We start from the raw sequence: 17,188 nt of genomic DNA on the forward strand, positions 1-17,188 counted from the left end.
ACTCTTTGGCATCAGCCATTATTTCTGGCCAATAGAAGCCTAAACGGGTTATCTTGTGAGCTAGTGCTCTGCCCCCCAAGTGTTGCCCGCATATACCTTCATGCACTTCTTTAAGAGCCAAGTGTGCCTCATCGGGCCTGAGACATCTTAAGTAAGGAACTACATAAGATCTTTTATACAAAATCCCATCTATCAAGGATTATCTTAGTGCTCGAACAGCCAACTTCCGTGCTTCAGTAGCATTATTTGGCAACCAATCGGTTTGAATATGGGTCTTAATGTGATCTATCCATGACGTCCCCAGACCTATAGGAGCTACAAGGTTAACATCAGTGCTCCGTATCTTCAGAATGCGGAAGTATACACTTCCTGAACTTTCCTCTATCTCAGATGAAGCAAACTTTGATAATGCATCTGCCTTATCATTTTCCTCCCTTGGAATGTGCTCAACATGGCATTCATCGAATTGGGTCATCACAACCCTTACTAGGCGGACATACTTAGCCATCGTATCATCCCTTGCCTCAAACTCTCCCTTCACTTGGGATATGAACAACTTCGAGTCTCCACAGACCTTCAAGTTCTTGACTCTCATTGTCCCTGCTAGGCCGAGGCCAGCTATCAGAGCTTCATATCCTGCCTCATTGTTTATAGTCAGGAAATCTAACTTCATTGCATACTCAGTTAAGAACCCATCAGGGCTTTATAAAACCAAACCTGCTCCACTTGAATTTGTTTTTGATTGCTCCATCAAAATAGAGGACCCAATATTCCTTCTCCTTATCATCCTTTTCTTTGTCTCCCTTATCAACCTCCTTATTTTGAGGTATATTATCTTCCTGCTCCCCGACTTCTTGGTTGGGTATGGTACATTCCACCACGAAGTCAGCCAATGCCTGGGCTTTTATTGCCGTTCGTGGCTTATACTTGATGTCGAATTCTCCCAGCTCTATTGCCCACTTGATCAACCTCCCACTAGCCTTGGGACTGTGAATGATACTTCTCAGGGGTTGGTTTGTTAGCACCTCAATCTTATGAACCTGGAAGTAAGGACGTAACTTTCTTCAAGCCATTACCAAGGCTAAAGCTAACTTCTCAATAGTTGAATAATTCAACTCTGTTCCATGCAGAATTTTGCTGACATAGTATACGGGTTTCTGGATTTTCAGTTCCTCCTTAACCAATATAGCGCTCAAGGCACTCTCTGAAACGGCCAAGTACAAGTACAAGACTTCATTCAAAGCTGGCTTGGCCAACAACGGGGCCCGGGCCATATATTTCTTTAATTCCTCGAATGCCTTCTGGCTTTCCTCACTCCATACAAAATCCTTAACCTTCTTTAAGGACTTGAAGAACGACAAACACTTGTCTCCAGACTTGGAGATGAATCGTCCCAACGCAGTAACCCTTCCAGAGAGCTTTTGAATATCTTTGATAGTTTTTGGTGGCTTCATGTCCAGGATTGCCTTTATTTTATCGGGATTGGCCTCGATTCCTCTCTTGGAGACCATCAATCCCAAAAACTTTCCAGACCCTACTCCGAAAGCACACTTCGTCGGATTTAACATCATCTTATGATATCTCAGGGCCTCAAAAGCTTCCCTTAAATGGGTTATATAGTCAGTCTTCACTAGACTCTTGACTAACATGTCATTAACATAAACTTCCATGGTCTTGCCAATAAGATCCTTAAAAATTTTATTTACCAACCTTTGATAGGTGGCTCCTGCATTCTTGAGACCAAATGCCATAACAAGATAACAATAAACACCAAAGTCAGTGATGAATGATACCTTTGGGATGTCATCCTTGTGCTATGCCTGGCATATCAGCTGTTGTGCAAGCAAACACTTCACTATTTTCTTGCAAAAATTTCATCAACTTCCCTCTAAGGGGCTCCTCTAGTGTGGCTCCAACGAAAGTCACCTTCTCAGGATCCTCAGGAGCTAAAGGAATCAAAACCAAGTCTTCTGCTGGCTTCCCCCTTTTCTCATCATTATCTCGAATATCCAGATCTTCAATAGGCAGAACCTACCCCCCAACTCTATCTGCCCTCAGTGAGGCCATATAGCAACTTCTAGCCATTTTTTGATCACTTCTAGCCATTTTTTGATCTCCTCTCTCTTCTCCAATCCCATCTCAGGTGGGAAACTTCATAACTGAATGGTAGGAAGAAGGGACTGCCTTGAAGGCATGTATCCCTGTTCTTCCCATGATAGCGTTGTAAGCCCAACTAGCCTTCACTACCATAAAGTCCAACATCTGTGTTGCTTGCCTTGGTTCCTGACCTATGGTTGTTGGCAACTTGATTATCCCTTCCACGGGGCACTCTACTCCAGCAAATCCATATATCGGCATATCGGTCGGGGTTAATTGTAAATCATTATAACCCATCCTTAAAAAGGGGTCATGGAGCAAGACCTCCACTGAAGCACCATTATCTACGAGAACCCTCTTCACCGGGCTGTTTCCTATTATCAGTGTTATGACCCGCGGGTCGTCATGAGGAAATTTCACACCCTCTAGATCAGAATCATCAAAAGTCATTGTTACTCCTATCCTGGCCCTCTTCGGGGCTTCTCCAACAATATGCATAACCTCTCTAGTATATGCTTTCCTGGAGTTCTTGGATAACCCAGCAGCAGTTGGTCCACCAAAAATTGTGTTTATCACAGGCCCTCGGGGTCGTGGTCCTCCGAAGATTGCATTTATCACCGGTCCCCTAGGCTGGGGATTCCGCCCCTGATCATCTTGGTCCATCCTGCGATCTTCAAAGTTCTTTCTTCCATTGTTATTTCTATCCCCTTCATCTCCAGTGTACTTGTTCAACCTCTCTTTTCTAATAAGGAACTCAATTTCATCTTTAAGTTGCCTACACTCATCGGTGTCATGACCAACATCCTTGTGAAATCTACAATACTTGCTCTTATCTAACTTGGCAGGGTCGGCCTTCAAGGGCTTAGGCCAGCGAATATCTCGATCTATCTCGATTTCCATTAAAATTTGGCTCCTTGGAGCATTCAGCTTAGCATACTCAGTAAATTTTTGTCCAGATCCTCCTCTCTTGGGAGTTGAGTCAGGATTTTCCTCAGTTCTAGGATACTTGTCCTTAGCAATATATTCCAGATCAGTTTTCCGCTTCTTTCCTCCTATGGGCTCGTTGCTCACGACTGTCTTCCTCAAACTCTCTTCCACCTTGATATACTTCCCTGCCCTATCCTGGAGCTGCAACATGCTTTCAGGGGGGCGTTTGGCCAAAGATATCTTTAAAAACTCATCCCTAGTTCCATGTTGCAGTGCTATCATGGCTACCTTGTCATCAAGGTCTAGGACTTTTAAAGCTTCCTTCGTGAAATGATTCAGGTAGTCTCTTAAGGATTCCTTCGCCCCCTGCACAATGTTCATGAGGGATGCCGAACTTTTCTCATGCACTCTCCCACTGATGAATTGCATAATAAAAGCCTGACTTAATTCTCTGAAGGACCTAATAGAGTTCGGGGCAAACGATTATACCATCTTTGAGCCATACCCGACAAGGTTTGAGGAAAGGCCCGACACTTAATAACGTCATTCACGGGCTGCAGCAACAGTGCATTAGAGAATGTCCAGACATGATTAGCGGGATCTCCCATGCCATCATAAGCTTTGATAGTGGGCATCTTTAACTTTCTTGAGATATGGGCATTCATTATCTCTTCAGTGAATGGCGGAGTAGGATCATCAGGATCTCCAAGGGGAAGAAGATTGTTTGGATCAACCCTTGGGAAAACAACCCTTCTCTGTATTGGACCATCCAGGTCTATGATAGGAGGAGGATTCCTCCCCCTTGGGGGTAATGGGGGTCTGGTGTTCTGGTGTGACTCCAAGTCGCGCTTCAGCTTTTGAATCTCAGCCTCATGAGCCCTGATCCTTTCCTGCACTTCTTGGGAATTCGTCCCTTGGGTGCTCCTAGGACGTTGGCGACCATCATCCATTGGCTCTTTGTCAGTATGCCTCCTTCTTGGGGCCACTCCATCATCTTGTATATAGGGGGGTGATCACCCTCGTGCTTCACTCCGCCCAGCATGTCCGCTTCCTCCAACCTCGGGGTAAAGGGGCATCCCATATGGGGGGTTAGTAGTCAAAATAGGTGCATGTAGTTGTTGAACTTGGGGATTCGTAGCTTGAATAGCGGAGGGAATTGTCCCTTATGGCTGAGGTTCAGTTGCCCCTATATGGGCTTCTCCTTGCATGGTTGCATAAGTTGAATGAGGAGGTACCTCCACAGTTGAAGAAATCACTTGGGTTGTCCCCGTTGGTGTTCCTCCTTCAAGGGCTCTAACAGTTCTCCGTGTTTTCGCCATGGTTGTTGTTGTGTTTTCCCACAGACGGCGCCAAATGTTATGGATCAAAAACCAGGGTATATGATTGTTGTATTTATTACTAAGGAACGTGAGCTTCGAGGCTCGATTTGACTGCTCTTGTGTTTCGTGACTCAATCTGCCTTAACAAGATGCCTACGTACCTTGCCGATTTCCAAGGATCAAGTCAAAAAAATAGTTCTTGGTGATACTTGCCCTCGGGGCTATGGCGGCGAGGGCTCACCAAGGACGTAGTGACTTTCATGCCCTCCAAGGACTAAGTCTAAAATATCATTCTAATTGGTGGGGTGAGGCCCCTTATATAGATGTTGGGAGTCCTTGAATTGGACTTGAGTTAGGAGACTTGGTGGGCAAGTCTCAGAATTAGAATGGACTTTGGAGTCCTAAGTGGTAGGAAACTGATTCCTTATCCTATTAGGTCCCTTGGAGGCTAATCTACTAGGATTTATGTCCTTATTGGGACTCTTCTTAATAGCTGATTTTTTCCTTATTAATTAATTACGAAATTAATTAATAATCAGGGTTTTGGGTCTTTTCAAACGGAGCTTCATTGTCATCCCAATGTCAATACAATTAATGCGATATTAATTATGCAATCAGGGTTTATTTTATTCCCTATCAACTATAACATCAAATCAACATTTGAGCATGTCCATGCATTTCATAGTCTAACTCAAACAAGAGGCCAATAATATCACTCCAAAAATAGGAGGGTTAAATCCTTTCTAGATCATTCATATTTCTCATATGATTCATAATATACCCAATATACACTTTTATCATCACTCGGTCAAAGGTAACTTTTAATGCAACCAAAGTATATTAATTCTCATATAGAAATATAATGATTTCAAGTCTAAGGACCAATACATCATTATCACTGTGAGAATTACTTATGACACAACAGACATGTAGAATCTCATATTGGGTCTTCCAGCACCATGTATATAATACATGTGCCTGTGTTTTGACTTTAGTATCACTATACCTATGATCAATGAGAAGTGATCATCAGTCAACATACACACTAGTCTTAATGCATTATTATTGTCCCTTAATAATAATACTCGACTAGGAATCTTTAGGAATATCGATACTATTCTCATAATCTCATTTCTAAGTCACGTACTTAGAGATATAAAATTACATATCATATTCCAAGGACATTTATTAATCTAACATCTTATCGCAGAAAATAAAGATATAATAAATTACTAAAGAATAATCCATATAATCAGAATTAATAATCAAAATATTTCATAATATAAACATAATAGTGTTGTCTCTAGGACACAAACACTAACATATTACCCTCAGGCAGAGTGTGTTCAACAGTAGTCTTCCTTGGTTCCCCCTCTTTCTCCTTTTACATTCCTTCTTCATCTACAACTTTAACTTCTACATCTTTTTTTTTCAACATCAGCAACTTTTCCAGACCTTAAGGTGACAGCTTTGACTTGCTCTTTAGCTTCCTTCCTGCCTGGCACTTCAGTATGGCTGGAAAGTATGCTAGGTTGATGATTGAGCAAGACATTGGTTATTTGTCCAATTTAATTTTCCAAGGTCTTGATAGAAATAGCTTGACTTTTGCATAACAGCTTTAACTCCTCGAAATCAGCACTAGAAGGTGGAGCAGCACCTCCTTGTTGAGGATATGATTGCCTTTGAGCAAATTGCTAAGGTTGCTGGAATTCAGGTGGATTAAACTGTTTATTTGCAGCTTGCTGATAAGACTGCTGAACAGCATTCTAATTATTGCTCCAGCTGAAATTGGATGATTTCTGTTATTAGGATGATAAGTAGCGGGCACAGGCTGTTGCGGTTTCTGGAAATTGTTCATATACTGAACAGAGTCATTAACAAGAGAACACTGATCCGTAGCATGAGAGCCTGCATAAAGCTCATAGACACTAAATAATTGATTTACGCCATAGTTGGTTAAATAATCGACCTTCATAGTCAGCGCCGTGAGCTGTGCTGCAATAGCTGTAGCTGCATCAACTTCCAGAATACCTGCTACTTTCTCAGGCATCATCCTTTGAGTTGGGTTTTGATACTCATTTGCAGCCATAGTTTCAATGAGATTATAGTCCTCAGTATAGTTTTTGGCCCACAAGGCGCCTCCAGAAGCTGCATCGAGCATGGGTCGAGATTGGACCCCCAAACCATTGTAGAAACCAGTGATCACCATCCAGTCAGGCATCCCATGATATGGACACTTTCTCAATATCTCCTTGTAACGCTCCCAAGCTTCGCACATAGATTCTCCTGGTTGGTGCGTAAACTGAGTAAGAGCACTCCTCATAGCTGCAGTTTTTTCCATTAAATAGAACTTCACCAGGAACTTTTGCGCAAGATCTTCCCAAGTAGTGATGGACCCAACTGGTAAAGAATGTAACCAGTCCTTAGCTTTGTCCCTCAGAGAGAACTGGAAAAGCCTCAGCTTGATAGCCTCATCAGTGATACCATTATAATTGAAAGTACTACAGATCTCGATAAAATTCCTGATATGCATGTTGGGATCTTCAGTCGCAGCCCCTCCGAAAGAAACATAATTATACACCATCTGAATAGTGCCCGGCTTGATTTCAAAACTATTGGCCTGAATAGCCGGATGAATGATGCTGGACTGAATGTCATCAATTTTAGGCCGAGAAAAGTCCATAAGAGCTGTATCAGCTTGAGCTAGACGATCACCCATTGTTTCAGGTTCTTTCTTTTCACTCTCTTTATCCGAATCTTCAAAAACTATCTTCTCTGGAAAGTCAAGAGTTTTATCTGTCTCCTCATCTTTATCCAGATTTCTCTTGTGAGTGCGATAACGTGTTCGCATAAACGCTCGTTAGAGTACCTAAAATACAACCGGAAGCAGTAAGTAACAAGTCTTAATCAATGAATCCTAATGACCACTGATGGCAAGTACATAAACTAAATAAATTAACACCGAGTCCCCGGCAGCGGCGCCAAAAACTTGTTAGGCAGAAAGCATGCGCTAAATAATTCACGCAAGTATACGCGTTCGCAAGTAATATAGAATGATTTCTAGTTCGTTCCCATAGAGACTCTGATTAATTATATTTAATTAACACTTACTCACCAATGTATGATTATTCTTCAATGTCAAGACAATAACAATTAAGGTTGGTAAATTAATAATTATTACGAGAATTAAACACTTGAATTAACAATATTAAACACACATGAGATCCTAACTTTATTACTACTTCATTCAATAGTTATTGTTATTAACCTTAGCATGTAATGGTGATGATATTAATCGAACAACACGAAACTGATAAATGCCAACTTTCGTTGTACGAATACCATTCTACCAAGCATCCACAATTAAGATACAAGTTGAATAGGCATCAATTATGTTGAGACCCTATATGTCTATAGAATTTGACAACATAACAATTTAAGCGCAAGTTATTCATGATGATTTCACAGGGCAAGTAAAACGGTTTGAGTTACCCACTAATTATGCATACAATACATGAACCTATGCTAGCATGGCAAGTTCTAAATCTCAAGATTCACTATCGCTTCACAAGAGATTAACAGGCTATCTTACATGTTTACGACGCATATAAGACGAATAAGCACAACATATACTAGATATCATATAATCACCACATACCAAGGTATTAAACAATTAACTAAAAAATTCCATAGTAAATCCGTTAGGATCCCATGATCACGATTAGCCCATAATAGAACTCATCGTCACCATGGGTTCATATGAAAGCATGATAATAACATAACGATATAAAGATGAAAACTACTTAATAAATAATGAAGTACGTCACAAGAGTATTAAGGTTCAAAGCATAAAGAAAACTAGCATCCACTGTTACAATGAATTAAAAGAATCACAAGATAAATGTATGCTTCCTCTTCTTCGTTGTTGCGTGCTAAAACGGTCTTCTCAATCTTCTTGCCCTTGCTCTTGATGAAGAAAATGTCTTCCCATAAGGTTTATATAATAGCCCAAGAGAACCAGCGCCAACAGAAGCCCAATTGTACTTGAATTAATAAAATCCAGATTCTGAAATTCCGCCCGCACGCGGTCACCTATTGTCTCCACGCGGTCGCCTGCTCCTGGCGTGCGGCCGCCTGCTACCCTTCTAGAAAATACTTTATTTTGCTTTTGTTTTTGCTGATTTCTTCGCTCATCACCCCTAGATTGATTCCAAGCACTTCTTTAAGCTTTATTCGATGAAAATCACCTATCTGAGCAAGTTATACCCTGAAATGCAAAAACAATAGAAAATGCGTCAAATACACAAAATACTTGAGTTCAAGACACCAATTCAAGCCATTATGAGACGCTCTAAGTGGTATAAAATGCCACTTATCACAACACAAGGATCCGGTTAATTTCCGGTCCTTAGGATCAAGTGTATACCTTACCCTAATCATCACCATCCAGTTCATCGGTGAGCAACCGGCACAATCGGTATACCTTGATATATCCCAACATCGGAATATATCGAGATATATGTATATATATGTATAATTATTGGAATATGAATAGAGGATTCAACAAATTGGGAGAAATCAGGAATCGAAACGAGATATGAATAAAGGAATAATAATTGTGTAACAGTGTTCGTGAACATGAACTATAAGTGTGCAAATGCGATAAAAATTTGAAGTAATTCACTATTCTAAAATTAGAATGGGGAAAAACTTGCCTTTCACGTGATCTACTCCAGGTATATCACCTTCCTCTATCACCGGCTCGATCTTCCTCGTTGGTTTTGCCTCTATCAAAGAAAGATGCTTATTTAGTCATCTCGCATATCAATTGTGTCTCGAACCGACTTCACATAGCCCTTATCATCTACGCGTACGTGTATTATTGACTAGTATAAGAATTATTTCCAAATAAGACTCGATGAACCACATAATTCACATAACACATAAGTCACATAGTCATTCTAGGTTTAAAATAATTTTTAGAATCAAATTCGACCCGCTATTGGCTTAACCAAACAATATCTAGCTCGTTTCCTGTTTTTTGGAATTTATTGGACTTGTCTCGACACACAATAAGGCTTATAATTAAATAAATATCGAAAGTCGAATTTCTTCTAAAAGAAATTAGGAGTTTAAACTATTTTTAATGAAAACAAATCATTTTTCTGAGTCGAAGGGCTTTCGTTTTGCTTAAATCGGATAAACGGGTCAATTATTATTCAATAAATACAGATAAAATAATTTATTATTCAATATAAATAATTATCCCTAATTATTGGACCCTAAAAATATTTTTAAATAATTATTTGGGAAAAATCGGAATTAAAAATAATTTTCCATAATTTTTGGAATTAAAATTAATTTATTATGATTTATTAAAAATAATTTGATTAATTATCAAAATAATTAATAATTTTTACATAATTAATAAATAATAAATATATAATAAAGAAATAAAGAAATAAATAATTCTGATTTTTAGAAAAAATGTCATAATTATTATAATATAAATCAATTAATTATATAGTTATTAATCAATTTATAAAATATATAAAAACCGATTTTATAAATAATAAAAGTAAAAATAAAAATAATTTCCAGAAACATTTGTCAGAAAACAATCTCTGACAAAAACGGATCAAAACCGGGTAGAACAAACGGGTCAAACGGGTCAAAATCCGGGTCGTAAAGAACACGTCGGATTTTGCCCAGAATCCGGTCACCGGAGCAACTTTCGGCCAGCCATTTTCAGGCCAAAAACAACACCATTTGGTGTGTTTTTTACAGGGTTTCAATTCCAAATCATCCTAGCAATCTAACTCCGGCCAAAACGAACCAAAAATATCCAGTAATCTCCAACTCCGGCAAAATCGATCAAAACTCCGGTCAAACATCAATCTAACGATTCTGTACATGAAACTTCACGTTCTATGGTTCAAATAAAGCTTATGAACTCTACAATCAAACCCCTAACATCTCAGGAACCAAATATTCATCAAACTCAAAAACGTATAAATCAAAAATTGAACATAACCCTAGAAATCGAATATACTTATCGAGGAATCATTTTTTCAATTAAATATCATGAATTGATCAGAAATCATAATATAAAGCTATATCAATCATCAAATCATTTTAATAACCCTAGAATCAAAAAGACCCAATTCGAACATAAACCCTAGAAATCGAAAATCAATATATACGAATTAAAACATGAAATTGATATCAAAAATAGGAGAACATATCAAAACTTTGATTTCAGTACTTGAATCACCCGATTTGGTGCAGAAATCAGATCAAAATCAACGTTTAATTGTGAAACCCGAACCCGAAAACCCGACCCGAATTTCAGAGAATTTGTGTATTTTTCTAATTTTTGATAATTAATTAATAATTAAATAAAAATTAAATTATTTATAGTAAGTAAAATAATACTCCTAATTAAAATTAAGGCTCTAATTATACATCTTTTAAAATTAATTAGCCCCTAATTTCATATTTTTTTAGTATTAATTTTTAAATATTTAATATATACAATATATATGCCAAAAATTCCCAAAAATTGTGAATAATTTAAAAATACAAAGAAATGGTATATTTGAGAGTCCTATAATTTTATAAAAATAAAAATGTGATTTTTGTGGGGGGGTTTTAACACCCAATGGGGCCCGAAAAAGTCATTTTTCGCGAAACGAGAAAATTTATAAAATATCCAGATGTTCAGAATAATGCGATGGCACAAGCCATTCTAAGAAAAATAAGGCCAATTATTTTATTTGAAATATCAGCTATTAAAACATAGTTCGGGTCGTATAACTTTTGATACGAAGGCTTTGAATACGAAATAAAATATCCGATAAATATCCAGAAAATACCTCGATCATACTAAATACACGTAACACATAGTAGTTAAGGTTTTATAGCTAAGTATACATAAATGACATAATAAAACACATTATTTATTTTTTTTACGATATATTACAAGCGAAATTTCCCAGTCGTTACATATGCCACCCAAGATCCGTGTGGTTCATAGTATATATGATCCCCGCATGTCTATTAGAATTCACACAAACATCTTTACATCGGAGAATCACCCTTTTCTTCACTCTATCCATAAACCAACTCCAACTTTCTATGTTTTCTGCTTCAACAATTGTAAAGGCAAGTGGAATGAGGTAATTGAAGCCACCAACTGTTGTAGTCGTAACTAAGACTTCGCGGTATTTGTCATAAAAATGTATGCCATCTATGAGGAACACTAAGATGCAATGTGGAAATGCATCAATGTGTGGCTTGAACGCCCAAAATATTTTCTTGAATCTCACCACCTATTAATATTTTATAAGAAAAGAATAAGCCAATATATTAAGTCAATAATGACCAACAACTAGTTTGAGTCAAGAAAAGAATGCAGCTAAGTGTATATACCTCATCTATTGGCTCTCCTAGATCATGCTCCTTGAAATGCCAGTAGACATGTATGCCATGATTGAATGATTATAGTACATTCATAAAGAAAGGAAGGTACTCATAGGATTCTTTAGAAGACTTGAATAGACTTTTTCCTCATTTCTCCCTTGCATGTCTGATCTTCCTTCTTGAAGGTCTATAACCAAATTGGTTCACAACAGTAGCCTCTAATGCCTTATCTGAGACACCAGGTATAACGACTCGTATATTTTGTATTATTGAAAAGTGTAATTGTTAAATAATTAAATAAATAAAATATGTGTATTGGTCCTATCAGCTGTGTGGTTTTTTGTTATCATTTATATGTGATTGTTGGTTTACGAGGATTATTCGTATAATTAAATATTGAGCTATATTTTTTTTCACTTTTAAAGTGGTTTTATAGCAGATTTATTTTCATAAATATTTGGATTGTCTCTAAAATTGTTTTAGAAATCAATATTTTATCAATTAATTATCTTTAAATGATTTTCCAAGTACATTCATTTGTAAATGCAGTATTTAATTCCAGAATGCTTCAAAAATTATGAAATTCATATTTTATTAAATTTGAAATATTTCGAGAATTTCAAAATTATTTTAGAAAATTTTCGGATTAAATTCACCCGCGCGTTTGTTCGCTAAATCGTTAATTGCGGGTATATTATGCGATTCAAAAAAAATTTTAAAAAGCACAAACTTTATATATTATTAGTTTCGGAATATTTATAAAATTTTAAAACTATTTTGATATTATTTCGATGAATTCTTGCACGCGATATGTATCGTTAAATTCGCAAATCAGTGTCAGGCATGGTACTTTCGGTTATAAATACAAATATGTGTCCTTTTATTGGACACGTGGCTAGTTCACAGGAGGGTAGCAGATGATTAATCGATACACTTTTATTTTTTTAACCCTAAAAGGACATCAATCTCTCCCTATCTCACTTTCTCCTCTCGATCTCTCTATCTCTCTATGTCTCTTTCTCTATATCTCATCTCTCTCTTTCTCATCTACTTCTCTCCCCCTGTTTTCCTTCCTGTTCTTCGGATTTACCTCGGGTTCTGGTGAGTTTCATGGCCGCCTCCAATTTCCGGCCGCCTTTTACCGTTTTCCAGCCCGCTTCCTGGTCACAATCGAGTGTGTGTGTGTGTGTGTTATAGTCATGTGTGTGTGTGTGTTCTGGGTATGTGAGTCCGTGTGGGTGTTTGCTATGTATTTTCCGGTGGGAACCGCGGCTGCATCTTCGGTGTCGTGGTTGTTCCTCTCGGTTTCTTAATTGGGCATGTATATATATCTGTGTATACATTTTTGATTGTCTGGTTATTGGTTATCGAATCTCCTGAATTATTCAATCCTTCCATTTCTTTTGCAGTTCGAATAATTGCTTTATTGTGGTGAAAATTTCGAATGAAATTCCATAATTCTCGAAGTATTAATTTTAGATTATTCAGAAATTTATCGGTGGAATTTGTGTAGGACACCCGTGATAAACGGGCAACCGTGAATTTACAGCCGTTAGCAATGAATTTCGATGAGCTAACGGTGGATTGTGATGATATAATCTGAGTCCTAAATTATAAAAACAAATAAATTAGTTCATAAACTTAGTTTTCGAATTATAAATAAGTATTTATTTTTAAGAGTCATATCGAGATTCGAAACTATGAAATTATGATTGTTGGGAATTGACGTTGATTATGTTTCGACGGGTAAATACAGGAGTCGCTGTCCAAATTTTTTCTAAAAATTATTTTTAATTATGAAAAGTGTATTATTCGACATAAAACATTTTACCCCTATTATAAATATCGTTACGTGGATATATGTATATACATTATATGAGTCGTGTTATCGAATTGGGTTATTTAGGTTCGACGATATCAAGCATGTTGGTATAATTAATTAGGTTATTCTGTTACTGTAGATCCCAGTCAAAGTTTGCGAGGACCAAATTCAGTCAACCGCAACTACCCTAGGAATCCCAAAAAATCGTGCATATATGAATAAACTATTTTTTTATTCTCATACAGGAACATAAGTGCTTTAAGTTACGTATCCCCTGTAGTTATAACTAACTATTTTAAATCTGTTTTGGGGAAAAGTAACTTCGAAATGGTATTTATCTCGAATGAAAGTGATTTTTAAACCAGTTTTACATGTGTTGTTTAATAAAACCGTTTTAAAATGAGATAGGTACAAGTGATTTGAAAACTAGATAAAACGATCAGATATTGGGTACATAAGGGCTAGAGTGGCCCATTGAGGTTGCGTAAGAGGGTAACTTGGTTGCGCGCACTACAAAACCGATTAGTCCAGCAGGTCAGAGACCTAGCTAGTCTCTGAGTTCCGGAACAGGCTTATGGGATGGTAGTTGGAGCCGTCTGGTGTTGATAACCTGATCAGCTGTCTTCACATATCCACCACGTATCTAATTTGGTTTTGTGATTCCCGTAACGGAATAAGCGATTTATACAGTTGAATTATAAATGTGAATAGCATGCTAAAATTGGATTCTGGTATTTACACAGCACGCAACTTTGTTATTTTATTAAGAGCATGCTAGTCAGTGATATCCAGTTTTAAATGTTGTTATCTTGACAAGGAGTTGAAATGAATTACAGGTTACTGTTTTATAGTTCTGTTCCTATAACTGTTTACATTACTGTTTTACTCTGATATTCATATGTTGTTACTGCTGAGCGATTATATGCTCACCCTTGCAACCTATTATATATATCTCGGAGATGCCTAGACGATCTATCAGACCTGGTCAGAACAGAGTTTCAGCCCCTTCCGGTCCCGGCTCCTCTGAGGTGGTTTGTATTTGACCATATGCGGTCCGAAGAGTTGCTGATAAGATAGTGTGTCAGACTTTTAAATAAATGGTTTGTATTAGTGAGTAGCTTAAATTATACTTGAACCTGGATCGGATCTTGGTTTTGGGGTCTTGTTAGTATAATAATAATAATAATAATCTTGTAGTTTATGTTTGTGGTTTGTTATGTTTGGTGACGTCAACTCCTGACCCCGGGGTTGAGGCCGTCACAGTTGGTATCAGAGCTACAGGTTCAAGTCCCTGATTTAGGTTAGGAATCGAGTCAAAAAGGTATAGAAACTGTGTCCTTAAGTGTGAGTCAGCAACTCATTTAGAGGAGCGAACCTAAGAGTCAGTCGAGGGTTCCGAAGTTGTTACCCTGGCATCTATTGATGTCTTTCCTGTATATTTTATTGTTGTACTAGTTGGATTTCTGTATGGTTATTATATAGTATATGCTTTATGATGTTGTTCAGTTTCATATACTTGTGCGTTGTTATTACTGTTGTTACTATTATTGTTGCTTCTGTTGCTGGTATTTCTAGAATTTAGCCATTTACTCAGGATGAATCCAATTAACTGAGGATGAGGATATTTTCTTAGTGGAAGCACTCTCCTGATACATATGTATAAACTGTTTGGAGCAATCCAATTTCTTATATATGACTACTATGTTTCAGGAGAATGCCACCCAAGAAAAATCCTCAACCCAACAACGAATCTACAAGGGATCCCTCCATAAGTGAATTACTAAATATATTGCATCAGCAATCTATTTAGCTGGCCCAACAGCAACAGCAATTCCAGCAGCAGCAACAACAGTTTCAACAACAACAACAACAACAACTCATACAACAACAGCAACAACAAATCCAACAGCAACAGCTGCAGATCTAATAGTAGCATCAGTTGAGGGGGACAACCCAAACTGTTAGTTTTAAATCTTTCTAGGTTGTAAAACCCCCTGAGTTCAAAGGTGAATTAGACCATGTGGCTGTCAGGATCTGGATTAAGGAAATGGAAAAGGCTTTTGCACTCACCAAGGTGAGTGAGGATTTAAAGACAGACTATGCTAGTTACTTTATAAAGTGTTAGATATATTTGATAATGTCATGTCTAATATGATTTATGTTTAGTTTTCAGATCTTACTTAAACAGGACAAATCAGTACTTAACTGAAATCAGCACTTATACTGAAGTCAGAACTTAAGTTATCAGTACTTAAGATTCAGGAGATATTTATCAGGAGATAATATCAGGACTTAAAGGAAACTTTCAGATAAGTAGCTAAGTTCTCATCACAAAGTCTAATACTGAGTCATCAAATTCTGATAGTGATGATGACTCAGAAACTGAAAGCTTGCCTGAGATGGATGCTGATGAAGAGATGATGAAGCTGTGTGCTCTTATGGTGAAAGGAATCACACGGATTGCATACAGAAAGTTCAGGAAGGGAAAGAAGTTTTCCAGGAAAGGTGCAAGTTCTGATAAGAAGAATTTCAGAAAATCTGAAGGCAAAGGAGGGAAGTCTGACAGAGGAGATTATACAAATGTCAAATGCTACAACTGTGGTAAGAAAGGCCACATATCTCCTGATTACAAGAAAGTAAAGAGTGACAAAGGAAAGGCTCTTGTCACAAAGAAGAAAAGCTGGACAGACACTTCAGATTCTGAAAGTGAGGAGAACTATGCCTTGATGGCAAATGCTGATATGGCAAATGCTGATAGCAATTCTGAAGCTGTTGAGTTAAAGGTACCTCAAACTACTTATGCCTTTCATACTGATGATATTAATAAGTTGAGAAGATATCTTAAAACCATGTTCATTAGTTATAGAGATCAAACTTTAACATGTGAAAGATTAACTTCTGAAAATCTTGCTTGTAAAAAGAGGAATGATTATTTAGAAAAAGAGTTAGTCATGTTCCATCAAACTCAAAAAGATAGAGATGATGCTTTCTATGTTAGGGATGAAGTACTTAAAATTAATGAATCCCTAAAAACTGGATTAGAAAAGGAAAGAGAGATTATCAGGACTTGGACTAACTCTGGCGGAACAACTCATAATTTGTTAAGTAGTGGAAACTGGAAAGAGGGCTTAGGTTATGGAGATGATAAGAATGATAAAGGAACTGTAGAAATTAAGCCTATAGTTGTTAAACAAAAGCCAAAGTTAAAACCTGTTAAGTTTGTTGCTGTAAAGTCTGATACTGAGAAATCAGAAGTTAAAGAGGAATTAACTTCTGACAAACTAAAACAGGAAAAGACAACTGAAGTTAACGTAGGCTTAATGACAAAGAAGCAGCTTAAGCATAAGCTGAAAGATGTTAAGAATGTAAACAAGGTAAAGTCACCTAGGAAAAATAGGAATGGAAAGGAAGGTGTGAATAAAAGAAATGATTATAAGCCTGTTCCTAATGCTCCTAGAAAAACATATCATAATTGTGGAAGTTCTAACCATCTGGCTTCTTTTTGCAGGAAGAATAAGAACATAAACTCCTTACCTTCAAAGTCAGGAGTTAAGAGTCAGTCTGTTAGATATAGGCCACAAAATCCTTGTTTTCATTGTGG

General features: G+C 37.3%; 1 non-coding gene across 1 annotated transcript; it reads left to right on the forward strand.

Moving 5' to 3' along the window:
* The first annotated feature begins 6,562 nt into the window (after window positions 1-6,562).
* LOC141675846 (small nucleolar RNA R71) lies at window positions 6,563-6,670 on the forward strand. The gene has a single exon (XR_012556476.1). It is a non-coding gene; the product is annotated as a small nucleolar RNA R71 (small nucleolar RNA).
* The last annotated feature ends 10,518 nt before the right edge of the window (window positions 6,671-17,188 follow it).

This window comes from Apium graveolens, chromosome 7 (genome assembly GCF_009905375.1).
Source record: "Apium graveolens cultivar Ventura chromosome 7, ASM990537v1, whole genome shotgun sequence".
In the NCBI taxonomy this organism is placed as follows: domain Eukaryota; kingdom Viridiplantae; phylum Streptophyta; class Magnoliopsida; order Apiales; family Apiaceae; genus Apium; species Apium graveolens.